Below are 12,717 nucleotides of genomic sequence, written 5' to 3'. Positions count from 1 at the left end.
CTCCATCCAAGGTACCTAAATTGAACACCCACCAATCTGGTCTATTTTCACTCACATGCAAAAGTTAATATGTGCTAGAAATTGAAAAATCTCACTAACCCTGTGGGGATCATGTCCTTCTTCATAGGGTGACCCTTGCAGCTGACTGCCTTAAATTTTAGTCCTTGATCTAGCTATTGCCTATCCTGTTTCACCCAGCAATTGTACATAAAAAAAATGTTCTTCCTGTTCTGAACAGAAGGCAGAAACCATGCTCCACATGGAAATCCTTTCACTGTAACTACAATGGACAGTATATCACTAATTCAAATTATAAAGTTCTTTTTTGGTACAGCCCTTTAACTAAAGAATTTAGAAAGTTTAACCAAGAGGAAATCAAGGTCATTGCCCTAGGAAGAAACAGACTGGGATGAAGGTGACCTCAGTCTGAATAGCTTGTCTTGGAAACATTTATCTACCAGGCTGAAGATGCAGCTGGTCTAGAATTAATATCCCCTCCCAAGGAGAAATCACTGCAAATACAATTAAAAGATTAAGACAGCATGCAATTAATGACAGCATACATTCAGCTCTGGCCAATGCTCAAAAGGAGCCAGCTGAGGACAAAATTTTGCATTATACATATCTTGTAACCTTTAAGTCACTTTTAGGTTCAGTCCCCAGGTTATGTTTTCAACAATTTAAATGGGGACTGGAGACTTGTAAGTCTAGCCACTTAGAAAGATTTACACAGCAAAAATATTGCCAGAAGTAGACTAGTGCCCTCAAACAGCAGGTCATTCTTCAGTGACAGGGTCCTGAAGTGAGTGTGCCAGAAGAGAAAAAGGCAACATTGGAAAAAATAAAAGCTGGGGTGGGGATGTCTTATACAAGCTATGTGTTAAGCTGAGTAGGCCTTTTTATCCTTCAGTTCATTTATTTAATCACTTAACAGCCAGATGGAAAAATCCACCCTCCTTTCCTCCCTGTCTCATCCCCACACCCACTCCTCCCTACCTCTATCCTCATAGGAGCAGATCTCCTTCCCCACTTAAGTACCAACATACCCTGATGCATCAAGTCTAAATGGAACCAATTTTACCCTTTCCCACTGAAGCTAGGCAAGGCAGTCCAGGTGGAGGAAAGTGATCCAAACCCAGGTACAGAGTCAGAAACAGCCAGGACTCCCATTGTTAGGAGAGCTACATGATGACCAAGATACACATCTGCTACATATGTGGAGGGGTTCTATGTCCAGCCCATGAATACTATTTAGTTGGTGGTTCAGCCTCTGAGAGGTCCATGGCCATGTTAGCTTCTCAAGAATAACATCTGGTATACTACTTTCAAGGGTTTTGTAGGAGACGATTAATATTTACTATTGGTTTATCTACCGGTAATGCTTGCAGTTAATCTTAAACAGCTGTATAACCAAATCACCACACAGAGACTTAGCTTTTAGTTAACCTAGAACACAATGCTGGGCAATATTTACTCCCTCCTAAACCTCCAAGCCCTCAGTTTCCTAATATTTAGATTTCCCACATTAAACTTGCTTTTTGTGAAATCTTAGGTCTGGTTCATGTTCCATGTCCTCCAAGATCTCTCCTCCAGCTCTGCTCTCCTCACTCTCCTCTCACCCCTTCTCCTCCCACTCCTGACCTACTTGCCCAAGTAACTGAAGATGATTCATAGATCACTCAAGAACCCAACTAATGGCTACGTCATACACATGTCTTACAAACTAATACAACACCTTTAACATAGGTTTTCAAAGAAAGCCTTTTGTTTCCTTTACAATCTAACCTTTAGGCTTTTTCTTCTCCCATCCTTCACCTGATTCACAGCACCCAACTCTCTAACACTAGCACTTCTGTGTCAGAAAATAAACAGAAGAAGCCCTAGAATTATATGATTATATTGCCAATGAAGTATAAATTTATATTGTTGCCACTCTTTCTTTTGTACAAATGTATGGCAAATTTTAGAATTCAGTGACCTTCGATGATGTGCATGTGAAATTTAGCCAAGAAGAGTGGGCTTTGCTGGAACCTTCCCAGAAGCAACTCTACAAAGATGTGATGCTAGAGACCTGTAAAAACCTCACTGCTATAGGTAAGACAGCATTTTTTTTCATATTTAAAATAAGGAGACAACTCTTACTTTGTTATTGATTCTCTTCTGTAATTCCAATTGAGACTGAGGAGGAATGAAGTGATTAAATCAAGCATGGTTCTAAGGGTCACAAGAAGATAGTGATTTGAGTTTTGCCTTAATAATAATATATTTCAAAATAATATATATTTTCTGGTACTATATTTTAGGCTACAATTGGGAACACCATAATATTGGAGAACATTTTCAAAGTTCTACAAGTAATAAAAGGTAACTTTATGTGCACAATGATACAGATATGAATCTTAAGAAATTTTAATGTGTCCTGGAAGTTTGTTTGTCTGTTTGTTGGCTGCTTTTTTTTCTGTTTTCGAAATAGTTTTTGTTTTCTGTGTAGCTGTGGCTTGGCTTAGACTTGCTTATTAGACCAGAATGACCTCAACATCACACAGATCTGCCTGCTTCTGCTTCCACAAGTGCTGGAATTAAAGGCATGTACCAGCACAGCTGGCTGTGTCCTAGAAGTTTTAAAGAAAAGCAACAGTGTACAAACAATACTGCTTTAAGTGTACTGATGATCATTAAAATCTAACAATTCCATGTACTTCAATGTCAGGTATCTGATTTGGGTTTGCAAGGCACTCCCCTAAGATAGAAGAAAACAAAATAATATTGTAATTGAAAATACCATTTGAATCATATGGACATTACAGCTACTGACTTGAACTGCCAATATGATTAGTCTCATTCTATCTAATCAGATATTGTAAGAGGTATACACATTGAATAAGTGATCAGTATGTGTCCAAAACCTTCTAATGAGCAAATATTTCATAGGACAACCAGTGTTACTCATATTCATGCAGTAACACTGTAAAGTTTAGTGAAAGGTGCAGCTTATGAGAATCAAGAATATTGTTGAGGAGAAACATTAATCACTATATGACATGTCTATGATGAACAAAAAACAAACTGTTAATTCAATGTGGGAATCTTTTATTATTCTTGTAAATTAAACTGGTATATCATATGTCAAAATGCTTTTGTGACACATGAGCATAGGGATATTGATAGAAGCAGTGTCCCTCTCTTTCTCCAAGAACAATTCTTTTTGTAGAAGTCCGCACTGTGAATAAATTTTCTGAATGTGATAAGTGGTTACTGTTAATTGATTTTGCAACTTAACTGAGAATTCATCAGCAAACTCATACTGCTGAAAATACCTACAAATACTAGGAATTTGGAACTTCTTCTGATTGTCCTTGCTCACTTTGTAAATGAAGTATCATTCATACAGTACAAAAATTTTTGAATGGGATTGCTGTGGTAAAACTCTGAATTCTAACAATACTATTCATATATAGGAGAAAACCTCTCATAGAAAAAATGATGCTACAAAAGTGAATCACATAACAAATGCTCTTACCATCACAGGGATTTTCAAAAATACCCATAATGAAGGCGAATACCATGAAAGTAAATAAAGTGATAAAACTTTAAAATTTGATTCTTCTTTACCATTACACCAAATTATGAAATTAATTCATATAGATAAATATATTTATTAGTGTAATGAAATGTAAATCTTTTACATGTGCCAATTAGCTTTGCAGGCATGAAAGCAGTCATAAAGGAGAGAATCCCTTTGAATGCACTCTATGTGGTAAAGCCTTCCCCTATACCACTGTCCTCATGTGGCATAAAAGAACACACACAGGAGAGAAGTCTTATAAATGTAATCAATGTGGTAAAGGCTTTGCAACAAACAGTCATCTCACGCGGCATAAAAGAACACATACTGGAGAGAAACTTTATGAATGTAACCAGTGTGGTAAAGCCTTTGCACAAAACAGTGATCTCATACGGCATAAAAAAACACACACTGGAGAGAAACCTTATGCATGTAATGAGTGTGGTAAAGCCTTTGCACAAATCAGTACTCTCTTAAGCCATAAAAGAACACACACTGGAGAGAAACCTTATGAATGTAACCAGTGTGGTAAAGCATTTGCACAAAACAGTACTCTCTTAAGCCATAAAAGAACACACACTGGAGAGAAACCTTTTGAATGTAATGAGTGTGGTAAAGCCTTTGCAAAAAGCAGTATTCTCTTAAGCCATAAAAGAACACACACTGGAGAGAAACCTTATGAATGTAACCAGTGTGGTAAAGCCTTTGCAGAAAACAGTACTCTCTTAAGCCACAAAAGAACACACACTGGAGAGAAACATTATGAATGTACCCAGTGTGGTAAAGCCTTTGTACGAAACAGTGCTCTCATAAGCCATAAAGGAACACACACTGGAGAGAAGCCTTATGAATGTAACCAGTGTGGTAAAGCCTTTGCACAAAACAGTGCTCTCATACAGCATAAAAGAACACACACTGGAGAGAAACCTTATGAATGTAACCAGTGTGGTAAAGCCTTTGCACAAATCAGTACTCTCTTAAGCCATAAAAGAACACACACTGGAGAGAAACCTTATGAATGTAACCAGTGTGGTAAAGCCTTTGCACAAATCAGTACTCTCTTAAGCCATAAAAGAACACACACTGGAGAGAAACCTTATGAATGTAACCAGTGTGGAAAAGCCTTTGCAGAAAACAGCAATCTCATACGGCATAAAAGAACACATACTGGAAAGAAACCTTATAAATATACTCAACATGATAAAGCCCTTGCACAACAGAGTAGTCTCCGAAAACATGAAAAAACACACATTGGAGAGAAACCTTGTTAAGGTAATTAGTGTGATAAAGCCTTTCCATTTAACAGTCATCTCCTAAGACAACAACACATTCTGGAGGGAAACCATATGAATATAACTGTGTGGTAAAGCCTTTGCACATAATGTCTCCTAATACATAAAGGAACACATACTGGAAAGAAGCTGTCTGACTGTAACCAATGTGAAAAAACTTTTGGACTTCAGAATAATCTCCACACTCATGAAAGAAATCCTAATGGACAGAAAGCCTGTGAGTGCTTTTAACATGGTGAAACCATTCCACATTTGTATAATCTTCATCATCATGAAAGGATTCATAATGGAGGAAAACTTATGAATGTGTTAAAATGGTGAGGCTTTTCACAAATCTAGAGCCATCATCATCATAAAAGTATCCTTACTAGAGAGGAATTCTGTGACTATAAGCAATATGGAAAGGCCTTTGTGTTCTTTGGTCTACTGAGATCCAGCAGAACTGAAAAACCAGCTCAATGGAACTGACCTCCCTTTTCTGAAGGGGAAAGGGAATAGGGGCAATAGGAATAGAGGGTAGTACTGGGGGAGGGAAGAGTGGGGGACTATGATTGGAATTTAAAGTAAATAAACTTATTTTTAAAAAGAATACAATGAATGGTGAATATCAATTACATGCAACAGTATTATATAATAAGGTGTTTATGGAAGACTTATTGATAATCTTGATTCTCACCATTTACTGTTTTCAGTTGCCTCACTTTACACAAGAAACCTTGAGTCAAGTGGATGAATATGTAGGGAATGGTGAACTAACACCAGCCAGGAAGTTCTCTGAGAGTATCACAACAGTGGTAGCCTGTAGAAGTTTCTTTGCGTGCACATACCTATGGTTCCAGGGGTTCTATTGAAAACCATCACAACCCAGACTGAATTTTGAGATGTGAGGGAGGAGGCTTTCTCTTCCATGTATGACCCTGCTGCTGGCCTAGTTGTAAAACCATGGCAAGGGTGTGTTTTCTCTGCCTGACTTCATCTGGAGAGTGCCTTTAGACATAGATGCCACCAACCAAAATTGATACATGGCCTTTGACACAGATCCCTGATAACTCCCCTCCCTTCAAATATAGGTTAATTAGGTTCCATGTTCTTTTTCACATGATAGGAATGTGCTGTTTAATGCAAATCAAGCATCCTTGAAGTGCCCTGTTTTAAAAAATTATCTACACTTATTTTAGAGCATCCCAGTCCTCCCCAAGGGGTACATACCCTCTGTTTTCTAGAATTAAAGTTGAACTTACTTTCTAAAGTTGAACTTACTTTCCCCGAGTATTCTGATCTTTGTTATGCTTTGGTGGCTTCCAAGCTTTATACCTCATCTTCTGGGCCTCCTTCCTTCCTGGGCTGGTGGGAAACAGCCTCCAGGCAGCAAGAGAACCACGTTCTCTGAAATGCTTGTGAAAAAAAATGTTTCACACTTCATAGCATTTCAAATTTCACATGTTTCTTGATGTGAGATGGTAAATCAAACAGTGTCTTGGGGGTGGGACTCTCTAAAATGAGTTATACCTATTGTTTAGTTCACAGTAAGCTTGCAGGCAAGGTTCATGGTATGAAATCTTCTGATGTGAGCACAGTGGCCTATGCAGAAGTAATAAGAGCAGAAATTTTATTTCCCTGATTTTAATAGCTGAGTAGTGTTCTGATAATGTGTGGATGGATGGGAGAGGAGGGGAACTCCCCCTATGAGAGGATTAGGGGAAAGGGTTTGGGGGAAAGAGGGAAGAAGTGTGGGACCAGTAGGAGTTGAGGGAGTGACCTTTAAAAGGGGTATACAACGAATAAATTGTGAAAAAATAAAAATGATTAATAACATACAAATTAATTAGAAAAGCAAAACGACAGCAAAAATTTGAGTCCAGTCTGGGTACCCACCCTCCCTCAAAGAAAAGAAAGAAGATATAAAGAAAGCAAAGAAAAATAGAATCTTTGTCTTTGCCACCTTTCTTCCTTGTGAGCTCATTTTTTAATCATTACCTAGTGGAGACCAAACTGCTCAGTCTGAAGTTTATATTTCCATAGATGTAGGTTTCATACCTGGAACAAAAGGCAGAGGTTCATATTTAACATATCAATACAGAATTAGCTGCCAATTTTTTCCCAGCAATCCCTCAGTTCTTCCATGTTTTACGGTCCTCAAGGCTGGCATAGCCCACCCAATACCCTGAATTCATACCTCCCTGCAAGTTCACACCTCCTACCATACTCACACCTCCCTGGACGCTCTCATCTACCACACTCACACCTCCCTGCACGTTCATACCTTCTTGCATGTTCACCCTTCCCTACAGGTTCAAATCTCCCTGCAAGTTCACACCTCCTACTACACTCACACCTCCATTCATGCTCACACCTCCTACAAGGCTCACACCTTCTTGCCCGCTCACATCTCCTTGCACGGTCACACCTCCCTACATGTTCACACATCCCCACACGCTCACACATCCCCACATGCTCACATCTCCCTGCAAGTTCATACCTCCTACCATGCTCACATCTCCCTGCATGCTCACACCTCCCTGTATGCTCACACCTCCATGCACACTCATGCCTCCCTGCACAGTCACACCTATCTGCACATTCACACCTACCTGCACATTTACACCTCCCTACATGTTCAAAACTCCTTGCAGGCTCACACCTCCCTGCATGTTCACACCTCTCTCACACCTCCATGCAAGTTTACACCTTCTAGCATGCTCACACCTCCCTTGATGCTCACACCTACAAGGCTCACATCCCCCTGCATGCTCAAACCTCCCTGCATGCTCACATATCCCTGCACGTTCACACCTTCTACCATGCTCACAGCTCCCTGCAGGCTCACACCTCCCTGCATGCTAACACCTTTGTGCACATTCACACCTCTGTGCAGGTTTGCACCTCTCTACATGTTCACACCTCCCTGCAGGCTCACATGTCCCTACATGTTCATACCTCCCTACAAGCTCACACCTCTCTTCAAGTTTACAGCTTCTACCATGCTCACACCTCCCTGCACACTCTCTCCTACAAGGCTCACACCTCCCTGGATGCTCACACCTACTATGCTCACAGCTCCCTGCATACTTACAGTTCCCTGCACATTCACACATCCTTGCACATTCACACCTCCCTGTATGCTCACACCTCCCTTCAAGTTCACACCTTATATCATGCTCACACCTCCCTGCATGCACACACCTACCTGCACATTCACAGCTCTGTGCACATTCATACCTCTCTACATGTTCACACCTCCCTGCATGCTCACACCTCACTGCACGCCCACTCCTCCTACAAGCCTCACACCTCTCTGGATGCTCATAAGTACTACGCTCACAGCTCCCTGCACACGTACACCTCCTTGCATATTCACATCTTCCTACATGTTCACACCTCCCTAAAATTTCACACCTTCTTCCATGCTCACACCTCCCTGCAAGTTCACACCTCCTACCATGCTCTCACCTCCCTGCATGCTCACAACTCCCTGAAGATTCACACCTCCTTGCACCTTCACACCTCCCTACAGGTTCACAACTCCCTGCAGGTTCACACCTCATACCATGCAAACACCTCCCTGCAATTTCACACCTCATACCATGCTCACACCTCCCTGCATGCACACACCTCATACCATGCTCACACCTCCCTGCATGCACACACCCACCTGCACATTCACAGCTCCGTGCACATTTACACCTATCTACATGTTCACACCTCCCTGCACATTCACATATACCTGCATGTTCACAACTCCCTACAAGCTCACACCTCCCTGCAAGTTCACTCCTCCTACCATGCTCACACCTCACTGCACACTCACTCCTCCTACAAGGCTCACACTGCCCTGGACGCTCACACCTACCATGCTCACGGCTCTCTGCATGCACACACCTCCTTGCATGCTCACACTTCCTGCATGCTCACACCTCCTTGCATGTTCACCCATCCCTACATGTTCACATCTCCCTGCAGGTTCACACCTCATGCCGTGCTCACAACTCCCTGCAAGTTCACACATCCTACCATGCTCATACCACCCTGCATTCTCACACCTCCTATGAGGCTCACGGCTACTTGCCTGCTCACACCTCCCTGCATGCTCACACCTCCCTGCACATTCACGCCTCCTTGCATGTTCACACCTCCTACCATGCTCACATCTCCCTACACGCTCACCCCTCCCTGCATGCTCAAACCTCCCTGGACACTCACACCTCCTACAACGCCCACACCTCCTTGCACGTTCTCACCTCTGCATTCTCACACTTCCCTGCATGCTCACACCTCCCTGAATGCTCACACCTCCCTGCACATTCACACCTCTTTGCATTTTCACACCTCCCTACATGTTCACACCTCCCTGCAAGTTCACACCTCCCAACATGCTCACACCTCCCTGCAAGTTCACACCTCCCTTCATGCTCATGCTCCCTTCAAGTTCACAACTCCCTGAATGCTCATAACTCCCTGAATGCTCACACCTCACTGCATGCTCTCACCTCCCTGCATGCTTACACCTCCATTTTGGATCTCCCCTGTTGACAACTTTTGACTCGAAGTGCATGTTATCAGACCAAAAAAATAAAAATATTCTCAGACAATAGAATATAGTTGTTTTCTGGTTCCACCTCCTTGTGATTCTTTCAAACCTGTAACCACAAGTCAGTTTCTGTGTCTAATGTAGAGGGGATGTTCTCGGAAGTAGAAAATAGGCGGATCCTGTCTCTTAGACAGTCTGGTAGTTCATGTGTTTTTTTATTGAGAATTTTAGACCACTTACTGAATTATTGTTGAAAGATGTATGCTGATTCCTGTCATGTTCATGACCTCATGCTGTTTTCTTGGGCTGATTCAACCACCTCACGTCCCAGGGGAACGTCTTTAAGCACCTTGTGATGTCTCAGATGTGTTAATTCTTCTCCTTAGGTGGAGGCATTCCTCCTCATTTTCTCTACTGACCCGTCTCTGGACACATCAAATCTTTTCATATGTGTTTATCCTAAACGAATATCCCTCTCTCAGTTTTAATACATACCATTGCAGATGATAACGTCTTTGCTAACAATGACGGTGTCCAAGGAGTCAGGCTCGGTGTTTTGATTTCCTTCTGAGTTTAAAGTTGATGTATTATTCTAGCAGGCTCGCCACCTTTGTAAGCTCGTTCATCTTTCTCCATTCAAGGTTTAATAACATTTTTAATTTTGTGTTTCTAATGTTTTAACTAAAATACATTGTTAAAATTCACATAACAATCTCTCTTTCTCTCTCTCCGTTTGTTTCGGGAGGATTCCAGGGTTCATGATAATATTAGGGACAGGACTTTAGCTCTTGACCACCAACAACTGGTCAGGAAGTATCACCAGGAAAAAAAAAAGAAATGGCGGAGGGAGCCTAGGATTCTCCTCTAGGAATAAGTAAAAATCAGCTGCTGGCCCAAACCGGAAAGCTTGGTAAACAGGTTTGATCTGAAATTAGCTCCTGTGAAGGAGAGGACTTCTGCAGGAGCCATCTCCTGGGCTGGTGAGGAGACCAGGCCCCCTGTGGGAGGAGCCATCACCTGGGCTGGTGAGGAGATCCCGCCCCCTGTGGGAGGAGCCATCTTCTGGGCTTGTGGTGAGACCAAGGCCCCTGTGGATGGAGCCAGCCCTGGGCGGCTGGTCCACTGCCTCTGCATCAGCTCCCGCCTTCCTTCACTTCCATCACCGGCTGGGGTTTGGTCATCTGATTATCATCATCTGATTATCATCATCTGATTATTATTATCTGATTATTATTATATTATCCTTTGAACATTATTATCTGATATTATTATTATCTCTTCATTATTGTAATCTAATCATTATTATTTGATATTATCAACTGATTACCATTATGATTATCCGTTTATTATTATTTGTATATTATGATATGGTTATTATCTGATTATGATTATTATCTGATATTATTATCATTATCTGTTTATTATTATTATCTGTTTATTATTATGTGATTATTATTATCTGGCTAGTATTATCTGGTTATTATTATTTGATTATTATTATGTGATTATTATTATCTGATCATTATTATCTGTTCATTATTATTATCTGATTATGATTATGTGTTTATTATCATTTTCTTATTATTATTATCTGATATTATTATCATCTGATCATTATTATTATCATCTGATCCTTATTATCTGTTTATTATTACCTGTTTATTACCATCTGATTATTATCATCTGGTTCATATCGGTTTATTATTATCTGTTTATTATCATTATCTGATTATTATTACCTGATTTTTATCATTTATTGGTAATTTTGTCTGTTTACTATTATTATTTTATTATTGTCACTTTCTTGTGTGTGAGAAGTGCGAGGGGCCCTTTTCCAGCTTTCCTCAGAGCCGCCTTCTGCCACCATCACTGTCACTGTCGCAATCACCATCGCCCTCCATCCCTGGATGTGGAGTGGACACAGGAGTCCTGTCCCCTCTGCACAGCACTCTGGTATCTCTCTGTCTCTGTCTCTCTGTCTCTCTGCCTCTCTGTGTCTCTCTGTCTCTGTGTCTGTCTCTGTTTCTGTTACTGTGTCTGTGTCTGTCTCTGTCTCTCTCTGTCTCTGTCTCTCTGTGTCTCTGTTGGTCTGTGTTTCTGTCTCTGACTCTCTGTCTCTGTCTCTGTCTCTCTCTGCCTCTATCTGTCTCTCTCTGTCTGTCTCTGTCTCTCTGTCTCTGTCTATCTCTCTGTCTCTCTCTCTGTCTCTGTCTCTCTATGTCTCTCTGTCTTTCTGTTTCTCTCTGTGTGTCTCTCTGTCTTTCTGTTTCTCTCTGTGTGTCTCTCTGTCTCTGCATCTCTGTCTCTGTCTCTCTGTATCTGTCTCTCTCTCTGTATCTGTCTCTGTGTCTCTGTCTCTCTGTCTCCATCTCTGTCTCTGTGTATGTCTGTTTCTCTCTGTCTCTGTCCCTGTCTCTGCCTCTGTCTGTCTCTGTCTCTCTGTCTTTCTGTATCTCTGTCTCTGGGTGTGTCTCTGTCTCTCTGTCTGTCTCTCTGTTTCTCTGTCTCTCTCTGTCCCTGTCTCTCTGTCTCCCTCTGTATCTCTATCTCTGTATCTCTGTCTCTGTGTCTCTGGCTCTCTGTGTCTCTGGCTCTGTGTCTCTGATTCTCTGTCTCTCTGTGTCTGTCTCTTTTTTCTCTCTGTCTCTCCTTGTCTGTGAACCCTGAGTATTCAAGCTCATTTAAATATATTTGAATGTGTTTGACTTTATTTTAATACACGGGTATTTGAATAAATTTGAATATATTTAAATACATTACGCGATGCACTGGAATGTGCTGTGGAGCTCAAAGGACGCCCTTCCAGGCCAGTCCCTCCCAGCTCCTCAGAGGTCACCTCCTGGAGGTTGGTCTGATGGTAAGCGTTCGGCCCTCTGGGTAACCTGCCTGAGGGGTCACATGGGGGTCCTTGTACTGCGACCTGGAGGATGGCAAACATGTTATTAGTACGTTATAATGATAACGATGTGTTATCAGCTCCTTCTCTCTGGGCTCCCTCCGCGCAGGCAATGGACTTAACCCTATGTGCAAATCCTTCAGTCCTCTGTGCACTCATTCATTCATTCACTCATTCATTCATTAATTCATTCTCCTCCTCCTTCTCTTCCTCCTACTTCTCCTCCTTCTCCTCCTTCTCCTCTTACTTCCTCCTCTTTTTCCTCCTCCTTCTCCTTCTCCTCCTCCTTCTCCTCCTTCTTCTCCTCCTTCCTCTTCTCCTCCTTCTCCTTCCTCCTCTTTTTCCTCCTCCTTTTCCTTCTCCTCCTCCTCCTTTTTCTCCTCCCTCCTCCTTTTTTTCCTCCTCCTCTTACTTCCTCCTCTTTTGCCTCCTCCCT

The 12,717-nt window shown here is 41.7% G+C and overlaps 1 pseudogene; it reads left to right on the top strand.

The window, feature by feature from the left end:
* The window catches only part of LOC132650493 (zinc finger protein 431-like), a 95,915-nt pseudogene extending 90,934 nt beyond the window's left edge, over positions 1-4,981 (top strand).
* The last annotated feature ends 7,736 nt before the right edge of the window (positions 4,982-12,717 follow it).

This window comes from Meriones unguiculatus (assembly GCF_030254825.1).
Source record: "Meriones unguiculatus strain TT.TT164.6M chromosome 13 unlocalized genomic scaffold, Bangor_MerUng_6.1 Chr13, whole genome shotgun sequence".
NCBI lineage: Eukaryota > Metazoa > Chordata > Mammalia > Rodentia > Muridae > Meriones > Meriones unguiculatus.
Note: the sequence above shows the minus strand (reverse complement) of the source record. Positions and strands in the feature narration are given on the sequence as shown.